This window comes from Pinus tabuliformis, chromosome 1_1 (genome assembly GCF_031772625.1).
Source record: "Pinus tabuliformis cultivar Carrire ecotype Pingquan chromosome 1_1, CPIR1, whole genome shotgun sequence".
Classification (NCBI taxonomy): Eukaryota; Viridiplantae; Streptophyta; class Pinopsida; order Pinales; family Pinaceae; genus Pinus; species Pinus tabuliformis.
In genome coordinates, this window is record NC_142297.1 from 116,578,423 (window position 1) to 116,595,748 (window position 17,326).

The window sequence follows — 17,326 nt, forward strand, 5'->3', positions numbered from 1 at the left end:
AATTGCTCAACAGAGGATTGATCAGAGAGTCCACTAGCCCTTGGAATTGCTATGGATTCTATGTAAACAAAAGAGCTGAACAAATTAGAGGTATCCCTAGACTTGTGATAAATTACAAGCCTCTAAATTCAGTTTTGGCCGATGATACTTATCCCATTCCACATAAAGGAGATTTGATCAGGAGAATTGGAGGAGCCAAAATATTTTCAAAATTTGATTTAAAAGCAGGATTTTGGCAAGTTGCCATTAATGAGGAAGACAAGTTCAAAACTGCTTTTAGTATTCCTGCAGGGCACTATGAATGGAATGTCATGCCATTTGGTCTTAAAAACGCTCCTTCAAAGTTTCAAAAGGTCATGGATGATATTTTTAAGCCATATTTTGATTGGCTACTTGTATATATTGATGATATTTTAATTTTTTCCAAAAATATTGATGATCACTTCAAACATGTAAATATTTTCATGAAGTTGGTCAAGAAAAATGGGCTTGTGCTTAGCAAAAAGAAAATAGAAGTATTTCAGACTTCTATAAAGTTCTTAGGCCACCAGATTTCTAATGGGCAAATCTCTCTGCAACAACATGCCATTGACTTTGCAGACAAATTTCCAGATGTCTTAAAAGACAAGACACAACTGCAAAGGTTCCTTGGCTGCCTAAATTATGTAAGCAATTTTTATCAAGACTGTGCCAGTGACAGGAAAGTGCTCAATAAGCGGCTTGGCAAAAATCCCCCTCAATGGTCAGATGCCCATACCAGAGCAGTGCAAGAAATCAAAGCAAAGGTAAAGTCTTTGCCTATACTGTATATAGCAGATGATGAGGCATTCAAGATAGTTGAATCTAACGCCAGTGACATAGGCTGGGGAGGGATTCTGAAACAAAAAGTTGACAAAGAAGAACAAGTGGTACAGTTTGCCTCAGGGGTATGGAACCCAGCAGAACAGAATTATTCTGTTATTGAAAGAGAAGTGAAAGCTGCATGGAATTGCATCAGCAAGTTTGCAGTATATCTAATAAACAAGCCTTTTCTTCTCAGAACAGATGCGTCAGCAATGAAGAAAGTCCTATCCAAGGACATCAAGAAACCAGAAGAAGCAAAGTTTGCCAGATGGCAGGCACTCTTTGCAAATTTTGATTTTTCCATTGAGCACATCAAAGGAAAGGACAATTGTCTTCCTGACTTTCTCAGCAGGGAATACCTTGAACAAAACGCAGCACATGTCATGATGATTATTACTGAGTGGGACCAGCACCAAAAACGTGAGGTCTTGAGAACCATTCCAGATAATCAAGACTGGGATACATACAGAGACAACTGGAGACCCACATGGAAATTAAGGAACACAAAAGTCCTTGATGCCAACTTACAGCCTCACACTGATCTCCAGCACTATGTACCTGAAAGAAAGGTGTACCCAAAGGGTAGAAAATGGATCCATGATATGATGTATGACAAAGCAAAAGCAGATGCTGGAACCGCAAGGCGGGCCCTGGAAACGAATTTTCATGACATTGGAGGTATCTGGCACCATGGAGGCCGTGACACAGGAATCTATGAAAGCTATTATTGCATCTACCGAACCAGAGATTTGTGGATCAACCACCCTCAAGTCCAACCATGTGCTCGATGGCCCAGAAATGATCCCAAGGTAATGTTCCCCGACACAGTTTATGATTTTTCAGATTATAAAAAGTTGTGGTGGGACTTCATGAATGTTGATGACAGAGAAGAAACCCATTACACAAAGTTGAAATTCAGCACAATGGCAGCATCCCAGAAAAATCTACAATGTGAATGGTTTCAGAACTGGTGGACAGATTACGGAGTCAGCAGAACAGCCATGGACCCAGTATATCATGAAAGATATGAAAGAAAATACTGTCACAGATGTTTTGAGTACAACATTGGGGAATGTTTTCATCGCATATACAGCACAGTCAAAGAAATGACAGTTCAAGAGTGGGATCCTTTTCACATGACAAATTATTCCCTCCAGGAATACATGAGAGAGCACTTAGAATGGTATGTCTTAACCAAAGTCCAGCATCAAATCATACTGGGCAAACCCATGATAGTCCGGAGGATTTATACAAAGGCATGTGATGATCTACTTTATAAAAGAGACAGATTCCCTGATCTGACTGTATTTTGATTACGTACCTGTCACAAGGGCTAAATTGTGATCAGAGTTCCCGTGGGCTTTACTGTTTAAAAGCTTCCACAGTGTAAATATTCTCATCTAATCTTTTCTCGTGGGCTTTTTGTACAAAAGTATCGACTGTGTAGATAGCCATAATGTCTGATTTGTTTTAGGTACATGAATCTACTTTAGTGCCATCATCCATCTCGTTGTTTGTATTTATGCCCATTGAAACGAGCGGCATATGTATCATGGCATGTCATGTATCATATGCTATCCATTCCCCATACCATCTGATATTAATTGCCACCAAATTTTGAATTGTATAATGGCGCTCTAGATTGGAATTTTGAATCTCAGAACCCACGCTGCCATATTTTGTTAAACTTGAAAGAAGCTTTGGTTGGTTATAGTTTCTTTGCTCAGCATGAGCTTCCGGACGAGTTCAGTGCTGATCGTGATTGTGGTGGTTCTGGCTATCGTTGCCTCTACTGGTGAGAAAACTCATTTTAGTGTTGCCATTGGGATATTGGGATTCTAGGTTGCCATGTTAGCGTTTCCAAGATCTGATCCTCATCTTCCATGGCTTCTCTTCTAGTCATCCACCACCACAACCATGTGAATCTCATGTGCGCTCTGCAACCCAACAACATTGGCACCTAGGTCTTCAATGACTCGCCCTCACTCTTGGGAAACCGATATCCTAGTAATATCCATTCCCCCACAGCCAAGAGTTATGGCGAGATAATATCAGAGAAATCCACGGGCCATGAGGAGACGTGGGAGGTGAAGCAAGAGACCCTGCAACAGGACTTCGAAGCCTGGAGGTTCGGTGTAGAAGCAAACACTCTGCACTCCTGGACCATGGTGCCTGCTCAATACGTGGAATACATGAAAAAATATATGGTCGGAAGTGGCGTGGAATATGTGAAAAAATATATGGTCAGAAGTGGAAGCCAATATTTGAAAGACTCGCACATGGTAGCCCATGAATACATAGCCTACGCTAACACTCTGAAACTCTCACGTAATGGGAAGGATGCCTGGGTTTTCGACGTGGACGAGACACTCCTTTCGAATCTCGCTTATTTCGCAGCCCATCAATTTGGGTAAGATTGTCTTATTTCGTAGCCCATCAATTGGGTAAGATGAATCTGATATATTTGATTTATGGATGGTTGGATATATTATTGGTATATTTAGCTTTAGAATAATTAGACATACTCTGTTGGATATATTTTCTAGTTAAATTTAAAAATATACCCTTAATATTACAATTATAATCCCTCGATTTAATCTTAGCCTTGGCCAAATTATTCTAACAAATTACAAATTCAACATACTTTTTTATGATTTTTACTTCCTCTTCACCTTTGGTTTGCAGAGGAGAGGGGATCGACGATGCTTCTTTTACAGCATGGGCGGCTCTGGCAGTGGCCCCTCCATTGCCTGCCAGTTATAGATTGTACACCCATCTGCTTGGATTAGGGTTTAAGATCTTCCTATTGACCGGCAGGTATGACTACGAGAGGAATGCAACTGAGAAGAATCTTGCCCGAGCTGGTTATCATTCATGGAATGTGCTTTTATTGAGGTGATCACTACGACCATCCATGTCTTTTTTGGGAAGTTTTGAGTCTTATTTTTGTTGTGCCCAGCGATGTTGTTCAAATTATTTTGATTATAGATTAGGAATATTTTGAAATATGAAATTTTTACTTTTAGTTTAACTGAGTAATGTTGTTGAAATTATTTTGATTATAGATTTTGAGAATATTTTGGAATCAAACATATAATAACTAGATTAATTTGATTAACATGCATTTTGTGTACTGAAATTTTTAGATATTTTTAAAATCTGTGATTTAAAAAAAAAAAAATCTCAATAATGCATGGAAAAACAATGTGTGAATGAGGTCAATGGACACTTTGTGGTGCAGGGACCCGGAAGATTATGGGAAGAGCGTTGCGGTTTATAAGTGTGAGAAGAGATTGAAGATTGAGCAAGATGGGTTCAGAATCCGAGGGAACTCTGGTGATCAGTGGAGCGATTTGACTGGATGCTCTGTTGGGGAGAGGACATTCAAGCTGCCCATGTGTTACGTGGACTGATCTTGATGCTTTGTTTTGTTTGTTTTGAGGCGTGGAGAGGAGAGTGTTCATGTATCTTGTCTTTTGGAATGTCCACCATATTTTACCGGGAATGTTATTATTCAGACAACATGGTACTCTGTGCTGAAAGCCAATAATATTTTCTTTTATAGGAGTTACTTTGTCCTCAACTAAAAGAATTACTTTGTCCTCATATAAAATAATTTCTTTATTTATCTTCAAGGCATTGGATCCTCTGCAATTAAAGTGCCAACAACATGGATTTGTATTAAAAATTAAGTCGGTGATTAAATTATTCTTCCATAACAAAAGGTTTTGAATATATATATAGCCATTCTTTAAAGCATATATTTGTTCTTATATAAGAAAAGTTGGGGAATGTATAATAATTATTTAAAGGGACATCTATATTGTTGTACAGAAAAAGTATTTTTAAATGCATAACAATTATTTAGTTTTGGCTATATATAGCAATTCTTTATAGCATATATTTGTTGCTATATAAGAAAATTTTGGGAATGTATAAGCATTCTTTAAAAAGGCATCTTTATAGTTGTACAAAAAAATATTTTTAAATGCATGACAGTTATTTAGTTTTGGCTGTGATATAAAATGACATTTTCAATCTATAACATTCTGAAGTGTGTATATGATTAATATTTCTAAAAGGTTATTTTGTTTTATTTATTAGAAAATGCGTTATTATGTAATAATGTTTGTATATTTATTTTTAAATTTGATTGAATTTATAATTTTAGAAGGTGTTTTAAAAAAATTATTTATAAAATAAATAAATAAATTATATAAATTTTAATAAAAATTAGAAATTATATTTTTTATCACTCAGGTTGTTCCCTAAAGCCTTCAAAAGGGAATACGGCCGAGGTAACCACTAACCAGTCTTTTAGCTGCAGATTCTAGCCAATCTGCAACTAGAGAGGGCTCTCTCTTTATGATTTAGATTTGTTTTGTTTTATGTTAGGCTAGTTATGAAGCACAAGTTTTTGTTTGTTGTTTGGAAGATGACATTCAGTAGAGCAGGGCTGCAATATGAGAGAAGTTCAGACCATTGGGTTGATGGAGTCTAAGGAAAAATAAACCTCTGGGTATGGTTTCTTTGGCAAAAGAAAACTACAGAGCAAGATAGTCACACATGGAACCAATTTTAAGCTGGAGTAGGATGAAGTGAAGTCAAGGAATGAAAGGCAATTAAGAATATTTCATTATGCTAACAGAGGGAATGATGAGTAAATATTGTCAAGGAGCAGTTAAGGATTCCTCAATTATATTTAAAGTGTAAGAACTAGGGAGACAAGAGCAGTTAAGAATTCTTGCCTATGCTAGTCTTGTGGAAAACATAAAAAATTACAGGAATTGAACACAGAGTACAGCAAAGTAAATTCTGGGTTATTCTTTCTTCCTGTAACTTAGAACAAGATATTTAGATGGTAAATAAAACATAAATACAGTAACACAAAGGTAAAGAAAACTTATTGATCTATGTATTAACATGAGAATTATGTAATCTATTCTTCTGCCATCGATTCCATAACCAACAAAGCATTCCAGCAATTTTATTTCAGAAGAGTTCTCAAAGCATATTGCGCAAGTCCAGAATGATATTCACCAGCAAACAATAATACATCAATTGAGGAAGTATTTATAAAAGAGTTTTACAAAATATCCCGTAGGAAAAAATATCAAGTAATAAATTCATTCATCTACTTTGGCAAAGGCAATAACTGATATGGAAAACTGGGCGGAATGAATGAAGGAGTAACTATGTTGTACTGGCTGCTTTAGGTGGCCTGCTATGCTTGACTTTTTGACAAAATTAGGCGGCTGATGGTTGTTTCTTTGATTTGCGTTCCTGCAGTGCTGTCACTTGACACCTATGCCTGAGTCTGCTTTAATGCATTTTAGCACGAATTCCCTCCTTTGTCAATTTGATTTTCTGATAGGTGGCTCTTGTGTTTGAATTTGCTGATGTGTAGCTGATCAAAGGAAGAGAATGAAAATTACCTTGGAAAAACTTCAAGCATACCCTCCCACCATTGATCTATTGGCAACTGGTGTCTCTGTAGTTTAATTAATGTTTCATCAGCTACAGTGTATCTGTAGTAATTTGGCTGGACTTCAAAAAGATGTGTGATCTCATGTTCAATGTAGAACAAATTTTCTAATTTGTCATATAAAATCTGTCCAGAGGGAGGACCTGTGTCTTCTGAGCTACTTGATGATGTTGTAATATGATTGGAAACATAGGTATTTAACCTGTGAGCATACTGTTCATGTGTTAACAGTCTTCCATTGCTGGTCAATAAGCTGGGTAACCCTTTTCTTTGCAACATTGCAAACTTCTCCTTGAAGGTGCTTATTTCTGCTTGCATTTCTTGGCACTTCCTTTCTAAAGTCTGTACAAAATTCCTCATGGTCAGCACCTTTTTAACTTTCAAAATTGTATCATTTCTGTCCTGGATGTCTAAAGCTGCTAACTAATCTCTAGTATGAGTATTCAAAAAGTGAATCAATCTATTGGCTTGTTCTGGCTTGTTTGCCAACAATGCTCTGGCCTTCTGAGTCTCAAATTGAGCTATCCCTATTAACTCAATTTGGTCATGAATAGTTTGAATTGATTGCCATTAGTCAGTGATAGACTGGCCAATTTTAGTCCACAAAATCGTTTTGATTTCTGCCAGAGTTGTGTGAAGAGTAAGGTCCTTTTCCAACTCCTTTATTCTTTTCTCCAAGGCCTTAAATTCTCTGGTTTTGTCAGCCACAGTAATCTTTGACTTATCATAACTGACCTCTATCTTGGCCAGATTTTCCTTAGTTTCCTTTAACTCTGCCATTTGGAGCTCTAAAGCCTGAATTTCCTTCATCATGTTTTCCATGCTTAGGTTGTTATTTGGTCCTGCTGTTGTTGCTATTGTAGTTATTACTGAAGTTGAAGTACCTGCTGTTGTTTTTGGATCAGTAGGAGGGACTGATGCCATAGCTGCAGGAGGAGTTGTTGTGCTTACTGGAGTTGTTTCTGGTGGCTGGGGGGCCAATTCACCTTGCTTTTGTTGTAACGTTGTCTCCAGGGCTTTCTCTGTTTGTAGCAGCCTTTCATTCATCCTCATTAACAGATTGACCACGTCCTCCTCTTCTTTTTGCTGTGCAACTTCTGTGGTCTGAGGGTTCATTGTAATTGGCAGCCTGAGCTGCTTCCTGAGAGCTGCAATATCTTCTTATTTTTTCTTTATCAGGGCTTGTATGCCCTTGGGATCCTTGGGATCATGTACCAACTCCATGATAGTTTCTTCTAAGGATTTGATTCTATTATCTTTACCCAAGGAAGAATTCTTTTCCAACTCCAGTTGAGCCGAAGTATTATGAAGTGAATTTTGCAATCTGTGGGCCAATAATGCTTTATCTACCAAGGTGGAGTACACCATTTCTCCGGTTTGCTTATGTAGTTCAATCTCGTCCATTGGGTGGATGTCTTTAGAAAGGACTTCCAGATTGGTTCTAATATAATCAGCAGCTGACTGTGGTTGCTGCGTTGTAGGCCTGAAGTGACTAAGGGTCATTTTCCCTTCCTGAATATCATAGGCTACCATTAGCCTTTGCTGATTAGTGGGGGCCATTCTTAGCAATTGATTATAAAGCTGCAACCTCAATGGCTCATTTCTAGCCTTGATTTCAGTCAATGACTTCTTGATGTCAGAGCCTTGCTTGCTCTGTTGCCTGGTGGATGTAACCTCCACACCATGCTGCCTTTCCTGCCCTTGTTGAAGTGAGCTAGTTGAAGTTTCCAAAACTGAAGGAGCCTGTTGTCCAGTTGTCTCCTCTACAATTCTTCTTCAGAATAAGGATTTAACCTTCGCCTCTTTTCCCCTTGCTGTTCTGCTGATCCACCTGTGGGTGTCTCCTCCTGCCTATCCCTTTTCTTGGCTTTTTCCTCATTGAGAGGAGTTTGTAACACAGGGATTTCAGGTACCTTTGTTTGTGTTGAAGGGCCTTGCTCCTTTTATGCATCTGGCTGATCTGCCATTGTTTCCTACTCTGAATGCAAAACTTCCTTGCCTTTGGATGTTTCTGCAGGTGGAGTACTCTCTTGGGCAGGTTGTTGAGAAGTTGTGGCAGATGATGTGCCCGCTCCAATATGTTGAGGCAAGGTGAAACGGACCTGTCCAAAAGATTCCAGGTCAAGTGTTTTTTTCAAGTTCTTTCATTGCTTTCTCTAATTTTTCTTCTTCAGTAAGCTCTTCAACTAGTGTTGCCCTCTACCCAATCCTGTTGATTAGCATATTGTTCAATTTCAGGGAGTTTGTAATGCACATATCCTATAAGCTGGTTTTTGACTCTTCTAAAACTTATGAAATGTTCAGGGTCATATGGTGACCAATGAAAACTTTGTTTCAGTTTAAGTTTCTCTCCCAGAATATTGTCAGCTTCCTTCCAGGCTTCTTCCCTTTTATTAAAGATAAAAGGGCCCAATTGATGTCTTATCTTGAGCTGTGCTTTTTTCCTAGCACCATAGAAATGAGTCAAATTTGAATTGTTGAATTGCCAGTAGTATTCCAAGGCAAAGACTCTCATAGGGACATATTTTGGCAGTCTGTAGGGGGCTAATTCACAGCCATAAATCTTGATTACTGTGTGGTTTTGGTAAAAATACTAGTCACCAATGCTGTATTCCTTTGAGAGACGTAGGATTTTCTGCATTTCAGAAGAGAGCCTAGCAGGAGGAGTTGTTGACAACAAACAAGTGGCTGGATATATGAAAAGGTCAATAAACTCACAATATGTATATGGGGAGCTATGAAATTTATGGAATACTGAGGTCCAAAATATTACAGACCTTCGCTCCCCCTTAGCATCCAATGTTTTGAGGGAAACTGGGAAACTATTAGGTTGATAGTACAACAGCAAATGATATATATATGAAGTGTATTTGAACACTCTTTCTCTGTCCAAATTCATGAACTGCTCATGAATTTTGTTAGCTATGAAGGTGGCATAATCATACTTGACAGCAGGGCGCTGTCCTGGAGCAAACATGGACATCAAAGCTAAGACAGTCTCATCCACAATTTCACTTGTTCTGAATCCCAGGATGTAGGAAATCATGTCTATGACCAATCTTCCAGGCTCATCAAACTAGGCATGGTGATAGGGAAGTGTGTATCTGGAGTAGCAATCTAGTTGCATGAACATCTTGGCAATTTGGTCAATTTCTGCAAAGGATAACTTGGAGCCTTGATCCAGCAAATGCTTCATGGAGAGAGGGACCAAAGGCTGAGTTGGCTTGAAGTGAAGCATCTCATTTATAGACTAAGGGATGATATGAAAGAGGGCATTTCCAGAAGGGTCCATCACTGCCCTTTGAGAAGGCTCATAATTAGCACAACATTGATGGATGAGGTCAGGGAATACATTCACTGAAGGCAGGTAGTATATAGGCATATTAGACTCCCAGATTCTAAATATGTCAGCTTTATTCCTGTAGCTATTCCTTGTTTCACAAAAAGCTTGAAGGTGAGGCTTGACACCAACCAGGTCATCAATCTGCAAATCTCTATCAGCAAGAGGTAGCCACTCCAACTCCTTATGTGGTGCATTCAAGGGTGCAATATTCAGGGCCACTGGAGCCTCCATTTTCAGTTTGTTAAGTGACCTTTTAACTTGAAGTTAGAGCTTTTGGAGCAACAGATAATAGAACACTGGTTTTGGTTTTCCTCAGGAAATCAAAGACTGAGTTATGTTTCTAGACATTGCTGCTTTGGGTGAAATTCACAGTGAAAACGGAGTTTTCAGAGTTTGGTCGGGAAGTTAGATAAAAGAAAGGGAAAGGGCACTCCTTTTACAGGTGTCTTTGGCAGAATTCGCTTAGTATTTGGGCTCTTTCAGTGATTTACAAGCGGAAATGGTTTTGAGTTTCAGTTTTAATGGTTAATTTGCAGAGGAGCAGAATTCACAACACCTCTTTGAAAAATGGGCAAACAAAGTGATTTGCAATATAAATATGCACAGGCAACAGCGTAATTCGACTGGAATTCTAACTGTTTGGGTGATTTTAGCAGAGAAAGTCGAAAAAACAGGGCTTATCAGTGAGTTTTTTGGTAAATACCTGTTCTATGGGCGCCAAGTGCTAAATGCAGGTTAAGGAGCGATCTGAGGGGCCGAGTTTGCGGACTGAACTCCTTTGGGTGGCGGACTGAAGCTATGGTGGCGAATTGGTCATGTTTTGCATGCACAGTCATCGTAAATCAACGAGAAGAAATAAACAAAACTATTGCTTTTGTGACTTTTTAAACAAAATTTGGGTTTTTTCGGGCTTTTTGGCACTTTTTATGATGACGTCAGCATGACGTAAATTTTTCGTGTAGCAGAGTACGGAAGGTGACATGGAGGATGACATGGTGAGTGACGTGGCAGACATGGAGGAGGAACAATGCTACGTGGGCGCAGATGTGGTGGATGATGTGAGCGGCGGGAACAGGAGGCATTTTGTGGTTTCCATCGCACCGCTTTTTATACGATGGCAGTTTGCGTCAGAACGGGCCCGATGCAATAAAAAAGTGACGCGCGTCCCGGGGTACAGTGGGAAAACCGCTTTCTATTGGGAGCTAACTAACGGACGTGGGAGCGGCTCCGATATCGACGAGAGCCGTTGGATCGGTAGGGCCCAATCCAACGATTGACGGGAGGCATAGATGGCGGAGGTTTATGATACGGGACCCGCGTTAATATTTCGGCATTGGATAATGTTTGTCGGGGTTTAAAAACTTTTGATTATGGGTTTTATGTGGTTTATGAAGGCGGCTATGGTTATTTGTTTAACCAGATGTCAAGCAAATCCCAATATATACATGCGCGCCAGGAGTTAATATATGGTTTATGTGGGGGGTTTCAGTGTGGTTGTTTATTTGACCGGATGTCAAATAAACCCCGATGGTTTATGAATGGAAGGGCTATTATTAAGGTCCCAACTGGACCAATAATTCCCCAAAACTTTGTCATAAGGCTATAGTTGCCAAGGGTGGGGATATTATATATTTTTTGGGTTTTTTGTATTTTTATGTATAATAGGGGAGGGGAAATATAAGTAGGAGTTATATAATAAAGTTAAAATGTTAATATGAATATGAGGGGAAGCGCTAGGTGCATGAAATTGAATCACCTAGGCTTGGCGGTGCGGGGAGAAATAAAATTTTACACAAGAAATGTGGCTTTGAGCTTTTAAGTAAACCTGAAGTTTCACTTAAGTTTTCATGGAAATGGAGTGGAGTTAAGAGTTTTGAGTAGATCCCAATCTCTTTGATGGATGTTAGTGAATGATTATTGTGAGGGGAGAGAAGGGGAGTTAGACATGCAACATCTGAACTGTCGTCACACCTTTGCCATGGCACTTGAGATATCCATGAAATAGATCATATTCAAAAAAGATGACACTACTGATAGACCTGTTTCTACAACCTCAATCTACTTACCCATTCTACAATTCCTAACATTTTTTCTTCATTTTGATTGGGTGCACTTGAACTAGCAAACCCTGATTTTCCTCTTTTCTTTTGGCTGCCCTCCTATCTAGATCTACCCTTATTTCTTCCAAGGGCTCAGATTAAGCAGTTGAGACCCTTTGTTTCTCTATCTATCTAGTGATCTGCCAAGATTAAATTGTTTGAGCAGACCTTTATTCTCTATTTCTAAGACAGGAAATTTAAATATGGACTGGCCCAGATTGAGCTGTTGAGCCATCCATCAAGTGTAATAAGAATTAGTGATTGCACATTCTGAACTTGATTTTGCAAAAATGGGGCAGTAGTGGCATTTTGACTGGCCACTTTCCTGGTCTTTCTTTGGGGTTCATTTTCTTTTCTTTTTCTTGACCAATTCATTCTTCTTGCCCTTTGATTATTCTTTTAGGGCATACCCTTTTTTCATTTTTTAATTTTCTTCATTTGTTGACAAAATATGGAACCTTTGCAGCATGGGAAGGATGATCATATTTGGCACTTTCATAGTCAATCATGAGAAATGACACCTATTGGTATAGGAACCTAAGAGTGGCTCCACTTGGGGATGGCTTTTCCAGGTGAAAAGCCAAGAACAACAGGTCAAATGGCCTTCTTTTCAACTCTTACTGCAATCTGAATCTTCTTCCTATTCTAGACAAACAGGCTAAATCACTATGGAATGTATACACTTCTCATGAACTGATGTGAACAGAATTACAGCTCTTTTTTTGCCAATTGGTCTGAATGTTTAGTCATCTTCATGGCTCCCAAGTTTTCTTTTTGATCTCTTCTGATAAGCTCAAAATATGTACAAAAGGTGGCACAATTACTTGCTTTTTTCCTTCAAAACTTGGTGCATCTTATCCTTTATTTAATTGCTGTAATAAACTGCTGAAAAGACACTATTTAAGAGACACTACTTATGTACAAAATACAATCCTGTTATGTCAATAGAGAGGGTCAAAATAATGCTTGAGCATTCGCCCATTGACTGGCCCATCATCCACCTCTGTGCCATTCAAACTTCTTAAAAAGTAGGTGTTGTTTCCTTGTACAGCCTGAATGACAAATGGGCCTTTCCATAGGAAGTCGAATTTTCCTTGTCTTCCTTTGTCTTCCCTTCTAGAATCCCACTTCAGCACTTTGTCTCCTATGAAGAAATCTTCAGCTTTTGTTCTTTTGTCAAAAATCTTCTTGAGTCTATCTTGCATAACCTGAGTTCTCTGATATACTTCCTCTCTAGTTTGTTGCAAGTGAATAGTTTGATTGATTCTCCTTTGAATATCATTGGGTTCAGCCTGTATTTCTTGCAGTAATTTGATCACTGGGATTCCCAAAGAAGAAGGGAATACTTCCTCCATACCATAAACCAATTCATATGGGCTTGTTCCAATAGACCTTTTTGTAGTTAACCTATTTGCCCATAGTGCATTAACAAGCTTTTTATGCCAATTCTTCTTGTTCTCCTCCAAGATTTTCTTGATGATGTTGATGAGGCTTTTGTTGGAGGATTCGGCTAGGCCATTACCTTGAGGGTAATAGGCTGTGGAATGGCCTAGGGTAATGTGGTATTTATGGCAAAAAGTGATCATTCTCTTTTATTTAAAGGCAGTAGCATTGTCTGTTATAATCTTCTCTGGACAGCCAAATCTAGAAAGGATATTGGATTCTAAGAACTGCATGATGATTGAGTCATTGGCTTGCCTACAAGGGATGGCTTCTATCCACTTGGTAAAGTAGTCTGTGGCAGTCAAAATCCACCTGTGTTGGCCAGAAGAAGAAGGGTGAATTTCTCCAATGAAGTCTAAACCCCATTGTTGAAATGGTCTTTCTGTGGAAATGGGTTTTAGAGGTAAAGGCAAGAGCTTTCTCTTGCCTTCAAAGATTTGGCATTTGTGGCAGGACATTACAAATTTTTTTACATCAGTGAACAGGGAGGGCCAATAAAAACCAGCTCTCAGAATTTTATCAGCTGTTGACTTCCAATACAAGTGTCCTCCGCAATCCCCTGCATGAAATTCCTTGAGTATTTTGTCAGTTTCATCCTGAATTAGGAAATTCAACAAAATACCTTCACGATTTTTCCAAAATAAAGCATTGTCCATAATACAAAACTTTGAAGCTTTCATTTTCAAGAATCTCTTTTTAGTTCTGGATAACCCTGGAGGAGCTTGCAGGTTTAACAATACATAAATTATGTCAGCATACCAAGGAGATTGTAAAAAGGCTTGATTGATCTGTGGAGTCGCCATCTCCTATTCGTTATCCAGTTCATTGATGTCAAGGGCTTGAAAATTGGTTTCAGCCATTAACTTAGCTAACCCTTGTCCTTTTATGAGTTTTTTTGGCTTGATCTCAATGTCATACTCTAAAATGTTGGCTATCCATTTGCCCCTCTTACCTTCAATTCCTTCTTGAGTCAGAATGTCTTTGACCACATCATTTGGGACATAGGCTATCACATGAGAATACAAGATATAAACTCTAAAATCCTTGATTGCCTTAACTAGGGCATAGGCCTGTTTCTCCATGATTTGATAGTTGAGTGGGGCATCTCTAAGTGCTTTGCTGAAGAAAGCGATGGGCTTCTCACATCCTTGGTCATCCTTTTGTAGTAAGACAATAGCAATAGTACGCTGAGATGCAAAGGAAAAGATTATGAAATCTCTATCAAACCTGGGGCTTGTGAGGACAGGTGTTTTATTCAAAGCTATCTTGATTTCTTCAAAGGCTTGTTTAGCTTCTATGGTCCATTTGACTTTAGAATCTTTCTTTAGCATATTATTCAACAGTCTTATTAGCTCAGCCAAATTGGGAATGAATCTTCTTAGGAAATTGATCTTCCCTAGAAAAGATTGTAGTTCCTTGATATTTCTTGGGTGAGGCACTTGGAGGATGGCTTGTATCCTTTCCAGCTCAATTCTTATGCCATCTCTTGAAATTATGTGACCTAGGAGTTTGCCTTCTTCAAGGCCAAACAATGATTTCTTTGGGTTCAAAGATATGCCATATTTTCTGCAGATTAGGAACACTTGTCGTAGATGTTCTAAATGTTCTTGGTCTGATTTTGAAAAAGCGGTGAGATCATCAAGGTATATGACTAAGAAATCATGGATCTCCTTTGCAAAGGCTATGTCCATTACTCTTTGAAATGTGGCCCTTGCATTTTTAAGTCCGAAAGGCATCTTTACATATTTAAAGGTTCCCCAAAGTGTTGTAAATGCAGTTTTGTCTTGATCATCTGGGTGGACTAAAATCTAATTAAATCCTGAGAAGACATCTAACAATGAGATCCTAGAAGCTCCTACTACCCTTTGTAGGATGTGATCCATTTTTGGTAAGGGGTAGTGGTCTTTGAGAGAGACTTTATTCAAATTTCTTAGGTCAACACACAATCTTATCTCTTCGGTTTTCTTCCTAGTGGGCACTAGATTTGAAATCCACTCTGAAAACCTAATAGGTGCAATTATTTCAGCCTGGTACATTCTTTTGACTTCCCTTTCAATGAGAGGAAGGAGGACTGGATTAACCCTTCTCATCTTTTGTTTAAAAGGCTTTTGATCTTCCTTTAAAGGTATTGTGTGCTGGATGACCGAAGTATCATAAGACTTGAGGTCCTCATAGCTCCATGCAAAGACATCTTGAAACTCTTTGAACAACTCAATGTATTTCAGTTTCTGATCAGGAGGTAATGTTTTGGACATTTTTATCATTTTGGGATTTTCTATGGTTCCAATATTGCAATCCTCAATTTTTGCATTTAATGGTTGCATTTTTGGCTTTTTCAGAATATCATTTGAATCAAATATATCCTCCAAAGGAGTTAGGCCTGTGGGTAGGAAATTATCCTTTAGTTCAATTACTTCAGATTCTCCCTCAGCCATTTCATCAAGGTCTATTTGTTTTAGCTCTTGTAAATTTTTGCAGTCAAAGGTTGTTGGATGCAAAATCAAATTTGTTGTTTCAGCTGATATATTTTGCTCAATTTTGTCTATTTGGTGTTGATCATCAATGGTGCATGTGTCTATGTTTGTACTTGATAATTCCTCTTTCAAAGTGAGGAAATTATTGATCTATGTATCATTTTCAAACACTTGCCAATTTTTTACATTATCTTGGACAACAGGTCTGTGTTTGATTTCAGCAGTGAAGTGGTGGTGAGGCTCAAACGGCAGTTTGCAACTTTTAGCAAAAGTTGCCAAACTATGTGCATGTAAATTGTGCTTTCTTGGAATTTTTGTGAGCTGAGATTCTAAGAAGGTATTCAGTATTTCAATGGTTGCCCCTCTATAAGATCTTAGCCTAAGGTCATTTGTAACAAAGCTTCCCTTCATATGTTGGATAATCAAGTCAGAGTCCCCTAGGATGGAAATCCTAGTTGCCCCTAGACTTCTAATCAGTTTGAGTCCCAGCAAAAGGGTTTCATATTCAACCATATTGTTTGTAAACCAAAAATTTAGCCTATATGCATGTCCTTGAGCATGGTCATTTTGCATTTTGTGTATCCAAATCCCTGCCCCTGCTCCTAATTTGTTTACCGAGCCATCAAACTCTAAGTACCATAAGATTTCTTGACTACCACTAGCCTTAGGAGTTTTGGAAACTTGTTTAGTGGGAAAATTTGGATTTTGTGAATCAAATGGTATGTCTTTTTCATTTTTTGTATCAATTACTTCAATAGTTTCTTGATCTTGAGCACTAGATTGTTCATTTATGTTTTTTGTTTGTGCTGTTTCTAGGAGTTTGACATCAGCTTTGGGACATATCTCAGCATTATATAAGATGAATGAATCCATATCTGAATGCACAGAATAAATCGGGAAGTTTTGGGGTTTATCTTGACTGCTGACCACGTACTTCATCAATGTTTCTCGGTACAATCTCTTTGGCTAACGAAAGACCGAAATGGTGGCATATGACATGTCTAGCTGTAAGGATCCTTGGAGTTTGGCACCCCAAGATCTGGACAAAAGCATTCCATATTTAGGCGGAATATCAGCTACCACCACATCCATCAAGATTGTCTTGGTAGGATATTGTACTAGAGATACACACAAATCTTTGATTAGGCCTAGACACCTGACCTGACTGGAGTCAAATGAGAACAAGTCTTTGTAAGGCCTTGTGATATCTAGGTCCATTCTTTCCATCACAGACTTAGGCATTAGGTTATGGGAATCTCTAGAATCAAACATTGCATTATGCAGCACCTTGTCATGAATATTTAAGCTCATATAGAATGGAGAGATTCCTCCATATACTGTTTTACCATTGACTTCAGGACCAAAAATCAGTTCTGGTTGGTCATCTAAAACATTGACTGCATCTCTATTCTCTGATATTTGGAGTGACCTATTGATTTTTTCCTTGTACAATTCATGCTTAGCCAACTCAGACAGTGGAATTGCTATTTTCAGTTTTCCTATTTCTGTTTCCAAGTTGAAAGGCTTTTCCACTTGAACTCTTGTATTGCAGGAAGCAAGGTTTTCCATTTTTGCTATATTTTCAGTGACCTTCTCTTCATCATGAGTGCTACTCTGAGCTAAACCTGTTTTGAAATTA

General features: G+C 38.5%; 1 pseudogene; it reads left to right on the forward strand.

The window, feature by feature from the left end:
* Positions 1-2,726: 2,726 nt before the first annotated feature.
* Positions 2,727-4,333, forward strand: LOC149211923 (acid phosphatase 1-like; annotated as a pseudogene).
* The last annotated feature ends 12,993 nt before the right edge of the window (positions 4,334-17,326 follow it).